General features: G+C 46.2%; 1 pseudogene; it reads right to left on the bottom strand.

The window, feature by feature from the left end:
• Positions 1-273: 273 nt before the first annotated feature.
• The window catches only part of LOC147092046 (uncharacterized), an 81,178-nt pseudogene continuing 68,287 nt past the window's right edge, over positions 274-13,164 (bottom strand).

The raw sequence follows: 13,164 nt of genomic DNA, 5'->3' as shown, positions 1-13,164 counted from the left end.
AAGAGAGAGGTCCACTCTCACAGGCTTCTTACAGAAAAAAAGTGAAATCTCTAGGGCCTAGCATTCTTCTCGAGCGACGGCACCAAGCACACGTATTTGGAGCGGAAATTCAAGGCCCCCATATCTGTCGCTATAGATTATTAGACCATTAATGTTCGTTCACAGATTGTAATCTTGTGCCGAATATGAACCCTTTGAACCTGCTTATTTTGCAGAAGTCAGAACTGAGGGAGCGCTGCACTGTCAGATGGTCAGTGCTGAGGGAGCACTGTATTATCGGAGGGTCAATACTGAGGGAGTGCTGCACTGTCGAAGGGTCAGTACTGAGGGAGCGCTGTACTGCCGGAGTGACAGTACTGAGGGAGCGCTGCAGTGCCGGAGCGGCAGTACTGAGTGAGGGCTGCACTGTCGGAGGGGCAGTACTGACTGAGAGCTGCAGTGTTGGAGGGGCAGTACTGAGGGAGAGCTGCACTGTCAGAAGGGTAGTACTGAGGGAGCACTGTACTGCCGGAGTGACAGTACTGAGGGAGTGCTGCACTGCGGGAGGCACAGTGCTGAGGGAGGGCCGCACTGTCGGAGGGTCAGTAAAGAGGGAGCACTGTGCTGTTGGAGAGTCAGTACTGAGGGAGCGCTACATTGTCTGAAGGTCAGAACTTAGGTAACACTGCACTATCAGAGGCACAGTACTGAGGGACCGCTGCACTCTCTGATGCGCAGTACTGATGGAGTGCAGCACTGTCGGAGGTGCAGTACTGAGGGAGCGCTGCATTGTGAGAGGGGCAGTACTGAAGGTGTGCTGCAATGTCAGAGGGGCAGCACTGAGGGAGCGCACAACTGTCAGAGGATCATTACTGAGGGTGCGCTGCACTGTCGGATGGTCAGTACTGAGGGAGTGCTGCACTGTCGGATGGGCGGTATTGTGGGAGCGCTGCACTGTCGGAGCGGCAACACTGAGTGAGCGCTGTACTGTTGGACGGGCAGTAATGAGGGAGAGGCGCACTGATGGAGGGTCAGTACAGAGGGACCGCTGCACTGTCGGAGGGTCTGTACTGAGGAGCGCTACATTGTTGGAGGGTCAGCACTTAAGTAATGCTGCACTGTTGGAGGCGCAGTACTGAGGGACAACTGCACTCTCTGCTGCGCAGTACTGAGGGAGTTCTGCACTATCGGAGGGTCAGAACTGAGGGAGCACTGCACTGTCGGAGTGTCAGTACTGAGGAATAACTGCTCAGTCAGAGGTTCTTTACTGAGGGAGCGCTGCACATTAGGGTGGGCAGTACTTTGGGTTCGCTGCTGTGTCTGAGTGGCAGTACTGAGGGAGACCTGCACTGTTGGAGGGTCAGTATTATTGGACCGCTGAGCAGTTGGAGATTCAGTACTGAGGGAGCGCTACACAAGTCCAATTATGCTAATTACAGAGGAGTTTCCCTGCTGTCTGCCTCAGGGAAAGTCATTTGCATGAATCCTGCTCAATCACCTTCTCCCAGTGGTTGAAGAGCTCCTCCCAGTTTCGCAATGCGGATTCCGCCCATAAGGGGAATAATGGACATGATCTTCACCGCGCATCAAATACAAGAGAAATGCAGGGAACAGCACCAACCACTGTTCATGCTCTTCCTTGACCTCGCAAATGCCTTCAACACTGTCAACTGTGAGGGATTATTAGTGTCCTCCTCAAATTCGGCTGCGGTCAAAATGTTGTCATCATTCTCCTCCGCCTGCTTCATGATGACAAGGATGCCATGATCCTGACCAACAGTTCCACCACAGATCCAAGTCATATACGGACCTGCGTCCAGCAAGGCTGTGTCATCGCACCAAAGCTCTTCTCGATCTTCCTTGCTGCAATGCTCCATCTCACCCTCAGCAAGCTACCCGCTGGAGTGGAGGTAATCTATAGAAAAACGGGAAACTGCTCAACCTCCGTCGCCTCCTGTCCAGATCCAAGGTCGTCCCATCATCTGTCATCAAATTACATTATGCAGGCAGCTGCGCACATTCGGAGGCCAAAATCCAAAACATCATGAAAACCTTCACTGAAGCGGATCAGAGCATAGATATTACACTAAACATCCATAATTCAAAGGTCCTCGACCAACCTCCCTGCGTCTCACAGTACTGCCCCCTGTTTATCAAAATCCACGATCAAGCCTTGGACAACGTGGACCGCTTTTCATTACTTGATAGCCTAATCTCTACAAGGATAGACGTCGATGACGAAGTCCAACACAGCCTTCAGTGTGCCAGTGCAGCCTTCGGTCGCCTGAGGTTGAGTGTGCTTGAAGACCATGACCTCAAACCTGGCACTAAGCTTACGGTCTACAGAGCAGTCATGATTGCCGCCCTCCTCTACGCATCAGAGACATGGACCATGTCAAGCAGACACCTCAAAAGAACTGGAGAGGTATCACCAAAGCTGCATCCGCAAGATTCTGCAAATACATTGTTAGGATAGGTGCACCAACGTCAGTGATCTCGCTCAGGCTAACATCCCCAACATTAAAGCTTTGAACACACTCCGAATGCCGGATACGAGACTCCAAAAACAAGTGCTCTATTCGATGCTCCGACATGGCAGGAGAGCCCCAGGTGGGCAGAGGGAACGCTTCAAGGACACCCTCAAAGCCTCCTTGGAAAAGTGCAACATCCCCTCCGATTCCTGTGAATTCCAGGCCCAAGACGGCTCAAAGTGGAGGAGAAGCATCCGGGAAGGCGCTGATTGTGCGAGAATTGAATGCTCCAGAGAGTTTCATGGAGCATGGAGACAGATCCAGCATATTTATCTCATGGGTTAATATTTTAAGCATTTTGCTTTGATACCTTGGTGTCAACTCTTTGCTCGTTTTTTTATTTGCGCCCTCTGCAAAGCACAATTACAAGATTAGGTGTTTCAGGTCCATCATTAGAAAGACCCTGTTGTTCTTGTTCTAGATTCTGGCAAATAGAATGCCCTGGGAATCAATTCGGTCGACTAAGGCAGGAAAATATAACATTGGCTGCTCTGCAATTGAAATTCCTGGACTGTGGTGGGAGCAGTGTTATCTCGGTATTTACTGTTAACTGTTTAAAATCTAAATTTGCCAGCTTTAAGCAGGGTTATTAAGGGATATACAAGGCCTACAATTCAGAGCAGATGAAGGCAGTTAATTAGGGAAACTAGATTAAACTGGTTCTCCAGTAGCTGTGCTCAGCAAGTCTCCATCGTTCAGGGCCTTTAAAACAGGCTTTGAAGTGCGATTTTGGACAAAGTGCGGTTTCAACAGAGTGCTGCAAGTTTGGTGAGTCAGGGAGTCTTAACTGGTTGCTAAAATCAAACTTTTGTTTGTTTCACATTCACTGTTACTCTTTAGAGTTTAAAATCTACATTTCCCAGCTTTAAGCAGGATTATAATGGGATATACAAGGCCTACAATTCAGAGCAGCTTAATCAGTTAATTAGGGAAAGTAGATTACACTGGTACTCCTGCAGCTGGGCTCAGCAATTCTCATTTGTTTCAGGGCCTATAAAGTAGGCTTTGAACTGCGATTTTGCACTGAGTGCGGGTTGAACAGAGTGCTGGAGTTGATTGAGTCAGGGAGTTAGGTGAGGAGTGGAAGGGGGAGCTGCCTTGCTTTCCTTTGTATTTCCTAAGTTTTCACCCTGTAGGGTTTGGTTCTTTCTGTGCACCAAGGAAAGAGTCCGAGAGCGGCAGCAGTCAAACAGCAACAACTGCGAAACCGCTAACGTGACTTCAATACAAGGGAAGGAGCAGATTTGTAAGTAGGACCTGGTGAGTATTTCTACAGTCCTGTCCTTCAACTCAAAGTAAGGTCTCTAGTTTAGATGAAGTAGTATTTAAGGTGAAGTAAGCTCCCTAGTGTATTTAACATTTATTTATTTAAAGTAAGTTAAGCAAATAAATTAAGGTTAGGATATGGCAGGGCAGCTATGCGCCATGGAGTGCTCCTCCTGTGCTATGTGGGAAGTCAGGTACACTTTCGGTGTCCAGGGCAAACACATGTGCAGGAAGTGTCTCCAGCTACAGCTACTCGAGATCCACATTTCCGAGCTGGAGCTGCAGCTGGAGTCACTGTGGAGCATCCACTAATCAGAGATCTTCATGGATAGTACGTTTAACGAGGTGGTCACACTGCAGGTAAAGAGTGCATAGCAGACAGGAAATGGGTGACCGCCAGGCAGAGTAAAAGAACTAGAAAGGTAGAGTAGGTGTCCCCTGGGTCCATCTCCCTCGCCAAAAGATTTTCTGTTTTGGATTAAAATGGGGGAGATGGTTTCTTAGGGGAATGCAGCAAGAAGCAAGTCATTGCCACTACGAATGGCTCAGCTGCACAGGCGGGGATTAAAAAAGAATGGGAGAGCAATAGTGATGGGGGATTCTATCATAAGGGGAACAGATAGACGTTCCTTTGGCTACAAAGCGACTCCAGGATAGTATGTTCCCTCCCAGGTGCCATGGTCAAGGATCTCATTGAACGGCTGCAGGGCATTCTGAAGGTGGAGGGCGAACATTCAGAGGTCGTGGCTCACATTGGTACCAACGACATGGGTAGAAAGATGGATGAGGTCCTGCAACAGCAATTTTGGGAGCTAGGTCGCAGATTAAAAAGCAGGACTTCAAAGGTTGTAATCTCTGGATTACTCGTGGTGCCACGTGCTAGTGAGTAGAGGAATAGGAGGATAGAGCAGATGAATGCATGGCTAAAGATTTGGTGCAGGAGGGAGGGCTTTAGTTTCCTGGATCACTGGGGCTGCTTCTGGGTAAGGTGGGACCTTTACAATTCGGATGGGTTGCACCTGAACCAGAGTGGAACAAATATCCTCGTGGGGATGTGATGTGCCAAATAACGGCCTGAATCCAAGAGGCTAAAGCTTAAAACTAAAGGCTTTTATTAAGTAACAACATGGCATCAAGTTAACACAGGGCAACCATCATTCATCACCGACCCAGCCCTTATGAGTAAGACCCAGCTTTTATAAGTAAGACTCACACCAATCCGGAGGATCCATTGGGGCGGGGCTAGGGAGGAGCATTAGTGGTTACACCTGCAGAACATTCCAGCCATTAACAAGTACAACAACAACAGAAAATACATATGCCAGAACACAGAGTTATTTCATCACATTCACCCCTTGCTATAGATTCAGTCTGTCAGGAGGTCTGATAGTCCTCTGGGAACGACATAACTCTTGCTGAGGCTCCTCCCGGAGTACTAACTCCGGTTCATTCGAATTCCCAGAATCATCAGTGTTTTCCACACTGAACGTTTGTGTCTCTGAACGTCCAATACCACGATTGAAAACTCTACTCTCAGAGTCGAACTCTTTTCGAGCTCCAGCAGGTGCAAGATCTGTAATAGAGACCGTATCCTCTCGCCCATCCGGTTATGGAATGCACGCATACTGGGGATTAGCATGGAGGAGTTGTACTTCCTCCACCAGTGGATCAGTCTTGTGGCCTCTCACATGTCTGCACAACAACACAGGGCCCGTGGTCGTCAACCATGTGGGTAACGATACTCCATTAGTAGCTTTTCTTGGAAAACTAAACATCCTTTAATGAGGGGTGGCATTCGTCGCTGTACACAAAAGAGACCTTATGGAATGCAACACGTCTGGCAGGACATCCTGCCAGCGAGATATCGGCAGTGTTCACGACGTCAGAGAAAGTATGATAGCCTTCCACACTGTCGCATTTTCTTTCTCGACCTGCCCATTACCAAGAGGGTTATAGCTGGTAGTTCTACTCGTTGCAATCCCTTTCCATAGCAAAAACTGTCGCAATTCTTCGCTCCTGAAGGAAGAACCCCGATCACTATGTATATAGTTAGGCATGCAAACAAGGAAAACAGTTGGCAGTGGCATTTAATTACAACAGCACTAGTCACATCTGGACAGGGGATAACAAAAGTGAAACGAGAGTACTCGTCTATAATATTAAGAAAATAGTCATTACGGTCACTCGATGGAAGGGGACCTTTAAAATCGAGACTCAAACGCTCAAATGGTCGAGTTGCTTTCATAAGATGAGCTGGCTCGGACGGCTTTAAGAAGCGGGGTTTGCATTCAGCACAAACACGACAGGTTCTGGTCATTTTCTGAACCTGCTCAATAGAGTAGGGTAGATTGTGGGACTTAATGAAGTGGTTCATTCTGGTAACCCCAGGGTGGCAAAGCACTTCGTGGAGACTTTGAAGCTTAACCAAACCTAGACTAGCACATACTCCTCGTGACAAAGCATCCGATGGCTCATTGAATACTAAAGCCTGTATTGAATATCATAGTCATATGTTGATATTTCTATTCGCCATCTTAAAATCTTATCATTTTTGGTCTTGCCTCTCTGCTTAGTATTGAACATAAAGGCCACAGATCACTGGTCAATAATGAGTGTAAAGCGTTGGCCAGCAAGAGAATGTCTCCAATACCTGACTGCTTCGATAATCGCCTGTGCCTCCTTTTCCACTGAAGAATGTCGAACTTCTGGTCCTTGCAATGTACGAGAGATGCTGCCAACGCAAATTCAGATGCATCACTTTCCACTTGAAAAGGGATCTTCTCATCCACGGCACATACCAATGCCTTCTCAATGTCCCATTTGATATTAAAGAAAGCCTCCTGAGCTTCCGCCGATAGCGGAAAAGACGTCGACTTAATAAGAGGTCGGAATTTATCTGAGTAGCTAGCCGCCCACTGGGCATAGTACGAGAAGAATCCCAAAAACCTTCTTAAAGCTTTTACAGTGTGAGGTAAAGGTAACTTCTTAAGCGAGCGTAATCTTTCAGGATCTGGCCCGATTACCCCATTCTCCACAACGCAACTAAGAATACACAAACGTGTAGTATTAAAGGTACACTTGTTTTCGTTGTAGGTCAGGGTTATCCTCTTTGCAGTCTCTAGGAACTTAGCGAGATTTTTATCATGCTCCCGTTGGTCGTGCCCACAGATCATGACATTGTCCAGGTACGGAAATGTTGCTTCCAACGTGTAGTCATCCACCATACGATCCATCTCCCGTTGGAAGATGGATACCCCATTCGTCACTCCAAAGGGCACCCTTAGGAATTGGTACAGGCGCCCATTAGCTTTGAAGGCTGTATAAGGTCGGTCTTCTATTTTAATGGGGAGTTGATGATAGGCAGACTTTAAATCAATGGTGGAGAACACGCGGTACTGAGCTATCTGGTTCACCATCTCAGAAATACGAGGCAAAGGACAGGCGTCTAATTGGGTATACAAGTTTATAGTCTGGCTATAATCGACCACAAATCTTTTCTTTTCATTAGTTTTAACCACCACCACCTGGGCACGCCACGGGCTATTACTGTGTTCGATAATACCCTCCTGTTGAAGCCTTCCTCTTTTATAAATGTTTTATCTTCTGAACTATACCGTCGACTCGTAGTTGCTATAGGTCTACAATTAGGAGCAAGGTTCAGGAGCAAAGAAGGCGGATTACTTTTAAAATAGAAAGGCCGCAGACTGTGAATGGAGGCTGGGATCCACCATACTTAAGGGTGACATTCTCATGCTGACACTGGAAGTCCAAGCCTAAAATTAAGTTTACACACAACTGAGGTAATATGAGGAGTTTAAAGTCCTTATACTCCATATCCTTAGCGGTCAATATCCAGTTAACTCCGAAGTAAGAGACTTGGACGCCATCACGATTTCACTTCAAGTAGGATACACCTTCAATGAACAGGTGTTAACAAGGTTGGGGTGTATAAAACTTTTAGTACTGCCACAGTCTATCAAACACCCAGTACGACGACCATTAATCTTGATGTCCATCATTGATTTCGACAAGGAACACGGTATGGTCTGGTCAACCGTAACTGAGGCTAGAGTAAAATGATAGGCGGCAGCATAAAAGACATCGGGTACAGGATTACCCTTACACAGTTTACTAAAATGTCCCCGTTTCTTACATTTAAAACAGGTAGCCTCTCTGGCTGTGCTTCTTTGCCTGGGGTGTTTAGATTGGCCACAAAAATAACACTTCGACCCATGGGGTACAGCCGCAACAATAGGATTAAGTGGCGGCTCCAATGGTGTTATGGATGCCTCCATACTCGGAACACACAAGGCTGAAAAAGACGCATGGGCTGATGCATACACTTCTAAATTTTTCTGGGTCACATCTACTGATCCAGCAGTAGCGACGACCATTTTAAAAACTAACGAGTCATTCTCGAGGAGTCTCTGTCTAATATAATTAGATCGGAGGCGAGATATGAAAGAATCGCGGATGGCTTCTTCCTGATACAATATGGCAGAGACAGCCTTGTAGTTGCAATCCTTAGCCAAAGCCTTAAGGTCCTGCAGGAAATCGTCCAAGGATTCCTCGAGTAATTGCCTGCGAATAGACAAAAGATACCTGGCGTATACTTCGTTAACCGACTTAAGGTATTGGGACTTAAGGGCTGCGAGGGCCTCATCATATATAATAATAGCTTCAATTATAGAGTAAGTTTGATGACTTACCAAGTTGGTTAGAAGACCCAACTTGTTAACCGTCGGATCGAACGATGCGATGAAGTGTTCAAAACATCGAAGCCAATGCATAAATTTCTTCGACGCATCTGCCAAATGGGGATCGATATACAGACGCTCTGGTTTCAAAAATCGATCCATCTTCCAAAAGTTGTTACTTAATAAAATTGATGTGCCAAATAACAGCCTGAATCCAAGAGGTTAAAGCTTAAAACTAAAGGCTTTTATTAAGTACGAACATGGCATCAAGTAAACACAGGGCAACCATCATTCATCGCCGACCCAGCCCTTATGAGTAAGACCCAGCCCTTATGAGTAAGACCCAGCTCTTACAAGTAAGACTCACTCCAATCTGGAGGATCCAGAGGGGCGGGGCTAGGGAGGAGCATTAGTGGTTACACCTGTAGAACATTCCAGACATTAACAAGTACAACAACAACAGACAATACAAATGCCAGAACACAGCATTATTTCATCACAGGATGTTTGCTAGTACTGTTGGGGATGATTCAAGCTATATTGGCAGGGAGATGGGATATGGTGTGTACCTATAGTAGGGGCTGATTCACAGCCAAATACAGAGGAAAAGAACAATCATCCTGGAAGGCATACCAAATATGTAACAGCACAAGGGAGTATGGCAAGGCTGGATGGCATTTATCTTAATGCAAGGAGTCTTGAGAGTAAGGCAGATGAATTGAAGTTGTTGATGAACACATGGGTGTATGATATTGTTGCTATCACAGAGACATGGTTGAGGGAGGGGCAGGACTGGCAGCTTAATATTCCGGGCTATAGAATCTTCAGGCGAGACAGAGGGGGAGTTGTGAATAAGGAGGGGTTATCGCAATATTAATCAAGGAATCAATTACTGCTGTAAGGAAGGATTATAACTTAGCAGGTTCCACATTTAAGGCAATATGGGTAAAACTAATTTAAAAAATGGGGCAAGCACTATAGGCCTCCAAAGAGTCTGGGGGAGATAGAGAAACAAACATGTAGGCAAATCTCATAAGTGTAGAATTAATAGGGTAATACGAGTAGGTCATTTCCACTTCCCCAACATTAACTGGAATAGTCAGTGTGTGAAAGGATTAGAGAGTGCAGAATTCTTAAAGTGCATCCAGGAGAGCATTTTGAGCCAGCATGTAGGAAGTTCTACAAGAGTCGAGGCGGTACTGGACCTGACTCTAGTGAATGTAGCTGGGCACGTGGTAGAAGTATCAATAGGAGCGCATTTTGGTGACAGTGAACATAATTACGTGAGATTTAAAGTAGTCATGGAAAAGGACAAAAATGGACCGGAAATAAATTTGGGCGATATCCGATTTTAACATGATAAGGTAGGATCTGCCCAAAGTGGACTGGGATCATCTTCTTGTAGGAAAATCCACATCAGAGCAGTGGGTGTCATTCGGAAAGGAAATAGGGAGAGTACAACGCCAACATGTTCCTGTAAATGTCAAGGGTGGGATCGACAAACCCAGGGAACCCAGGATGTCAAGGGATAAACAAGAATGGATGAGGACAAAAAGGGGGGTTTTGGCAGATATAAATGACTAAAACTGTGGAAGCCCTAGAGGATTATAAGATTATAGAAAGTGCAGGGGGTTATTAAAAACGAAATTAGGAAAGCAAAGAGGGGTATGAAAAAACACTGGCGGGCAAAATAAAGGAAACTCCCAAGGTGAGTTTGTTAGCGAAAATATTGGAAAAAATTCTGAGGGACAGAATTAGTCTCCACTTGGAGAGGCAAGTAGTAATCAAGTATAGCCAGCATTGGTTTGTCAGGGGGAGATCAGGTCTGACCAATTTTATTGAATTTTTCTAGGGGCTGACTAGGTGTGTGGATGAAGGTTGATGTAGTCTACATGGCCTTCAGTAAGGCTTTTGACGAAGTTCCACATGGGAGACTGATCAAGAATGTAAGCGCTCATGGGATCCGGGGCAATTTGGCACATTGGATCCAAAATTGGCTTAGTGGCAGGAGGCAGAGTGTGATGTTCCAAGGATTTTTTTGTGACTGGAGGCCTGTGCCCAGTGGTGCACCTGAGGGATCGGTGCTGGGTCCTTTGCTGTTTGTAGATTACATTAATGATTTAGATATGAATGTATAAGGTATGATCATAAGGTTCGCAGATGAGAAGAAAATTGTTGATGTGTTAAATAGTGAGGAGAGAAGGCTCAGGCTACAGGATGATATAGATGTGTTGGTCAGATGGGCAGAACAGTGGCAAGTGGAATGAAACCCTGAAAAGTGTGAGGTGATGCATTTTTGGGGGACTAACAAGGCAAGGGGATACACAATGAACGGTAGGGCCCTAGGAAGGACAAAGCATGAGAGGGATCTTGCTGTGCATGTACATAGATCCCTGAAGGCAGCAGGACAGGTAGATAAGGTGGTTTAAACGGCATATGGGATACTTGCCTTCATTAGCAGAGGCATAAAATATAATAGCAGGGAGTTTATGATGGAGCTGTACAAAACGCTAGTTAGGCCTCAGCTGGAACACTGTGTGAAGTTCTGGCCGCCACACTATAGGAAGCTAGTGATTGCATTGGAGATGGTACAGAGGAGATTCACCACGATGTTACCCGTGCTGCAGCACCTCAGCTGGGATTGTTTTCCTTAGAACAGAGAAGGCTCAGGAGGGAACTGATTGAGGTGTATAAAATTATGAGGGGCATAGATAAGGTAGATAGCAAGGAACTTTTCCCATAAGTAGTCGGGTCAATATACAGGGGGCATAGGTTCAAGGTAAGGGGCAGGAGGTTTAGAGGGGATTTGCGGAAAAACGTTTTCACCAGAAGGTGGTTGGAAACTTGAACTCTCTGCCTGACAGTGTGGTAGAGGCAGAAACGCTCACAATATTCAAGAAGCATTTAGATGAGCACTTGAAATGCCATAGCATACAAGGCTATGGACCAAGTGTGGAAAATGGGATTAGAACAGATAGGACTTGATGGCTGGCGTGGACACGATGGGCCGAAGGGCTCTTTCAGTGCTGTATAACTCTATGACTCCAAGACTCTATGGCAGCCCTGGGAATGAAATTCCTGGACTCAGGCTGGAGCAGTGAAATCTCGGTAGCCCTTAGAATCAACTTTCTGGAGTGAGGCAGGAGCAGTTTAATCGAGGCATCTATGGGAATGAAATTCCTGGACTGAGGTGGAAGCAGAGTTATGAAGGCGGCCATGGGAATGAAGCTCCGGGACTGAAGGAACAAGTGTGATATCGAGGCCACCATGGGAATGACATTCCTGGTATGAGGCGGGAACTGTGTATGCTTAGCAGCCCAGGGAATGAATTTTCAGAACTAAAGTGGGAGCAGTGTAATCTAGGCGACCCAGGGAATTAAATATATGGAGTGAGGCGGGAGCAGTGTAATGTAGGCGGCCCAAGGAATTACATTCTTAGACTGAGGCGGGGGCAGAGTGATCTTGGCGGCCTGGGAATGAAATTCCTGTACTGAGGAGGGGTAAAATGTTGAGCATATGCTCATTTTTAATTTGAAGCTGTGCACAACAATGTGAGCTGAATTGTGTTGTAGTGAAGTGTTGAGGTGAAAATGTATCAACGATTCTGTTTATTCAATGAATGTAATTAATGCCAGTTACAGTGAGGCCGAATGATGTCACTCGGGGATTTACCCCTGCTCTAAATAAGGAGCAACCTTCACTGTGTGACCTCACACAATCAGCGCGCTGCCTCCAGCACAAAGACTACGAGCCTCTGAGAGAAGGGATGTCGTGGGTTCGAGGTTATCTATGGGAAGTATTCTTGATCAGTGGTAGTTAACAAGAATACTTTGGAATAACACCAAAAAATGTTGAAAACACTAAGCAGGTCAGGCAGCATCCGTGGAGAGAGAAGGAATTAACATTTCAGGTCTGTGACCGTTCGTCAGAACTGAAAAAGTTAGAAATGTAACAGATTTTATGCAATTGCAGGGGCAGGGAAACTGGGGAGTGGTGGAGTAAAGGACAAAAAGGGTCTGTCTGTGATAGGGTAAAAGGCAGGAGTGGATAAATGTAGCAAATGGTGATGGGAGAAAAAGCAACAGCTGCCGCCTGTAAAAAAATAGGGGCGGAGGTTATGGTCTGAAATTGCGGAACTCAATGTTGAGTCCATTATGCTATATAGTGCCTAATAGAAAGATAAAGTGCCGTTCTTCGAGCTTAAATTGAGCTTCATTGGAACAGTGTAAGAAGCCGAGGACAGAGAGGTCAGAGTGGGAGGGGAGCAGCGAATTAAAGTCCCAGGGGGCCGGAAGCTCGGGGTCACACTTACAGCCTGACCAGGAGTGTTCTGCTGGGTAATCAACCTATCTGCCTTTCTTCTCTCCAATATAGAGGAGACCACATCGTGAGCAGCGAATACAGTATACTAAATTGTAAGAGGTACAAGTAAATTTCTGTTTCACCTGTAAGGAGTGTTTGGGGCCCTGGACAGTGGGAAGGGAGGAGGTAAAAGTGCAGGTGTTGTATCTCCTGCACTTGCACTGGAACATGCCGTGGGGAGGGGAGGGATTGTTGGGGGTGATTGAGGAGTGGACCAGGGTGTTGTAGAGGGAGCGGTTCCTTCGGAATGCTGAAACGGGAAGGGAGGATATACAAAATATTTACTATCCCCTTCTTTCTGTTGTTAGTGTTTCTTGTAAGTATCTATA

The sequence above is a fragment of the Somniosus microcephalus genome, unplaced genomic scaffold (genome assembly GCF_052327205.1).
Source record: "Somniosus microcephalus isolate GS21.2 unplaced genomic scaffold, FLI_Smic_1.0 unresolved_chr2, whole genome shotgun sequence".
NCBI lineage: Eukaryota > Metazoa > Chordata > Chondrichthyes > Squaliformes > Somniosidae > Somniosus > Somniosus microcephalus.
Note: the sequence above shows the minus strand (reverse complement) of the source record. Positions and strands in the feature narration are given on the sequence as shown.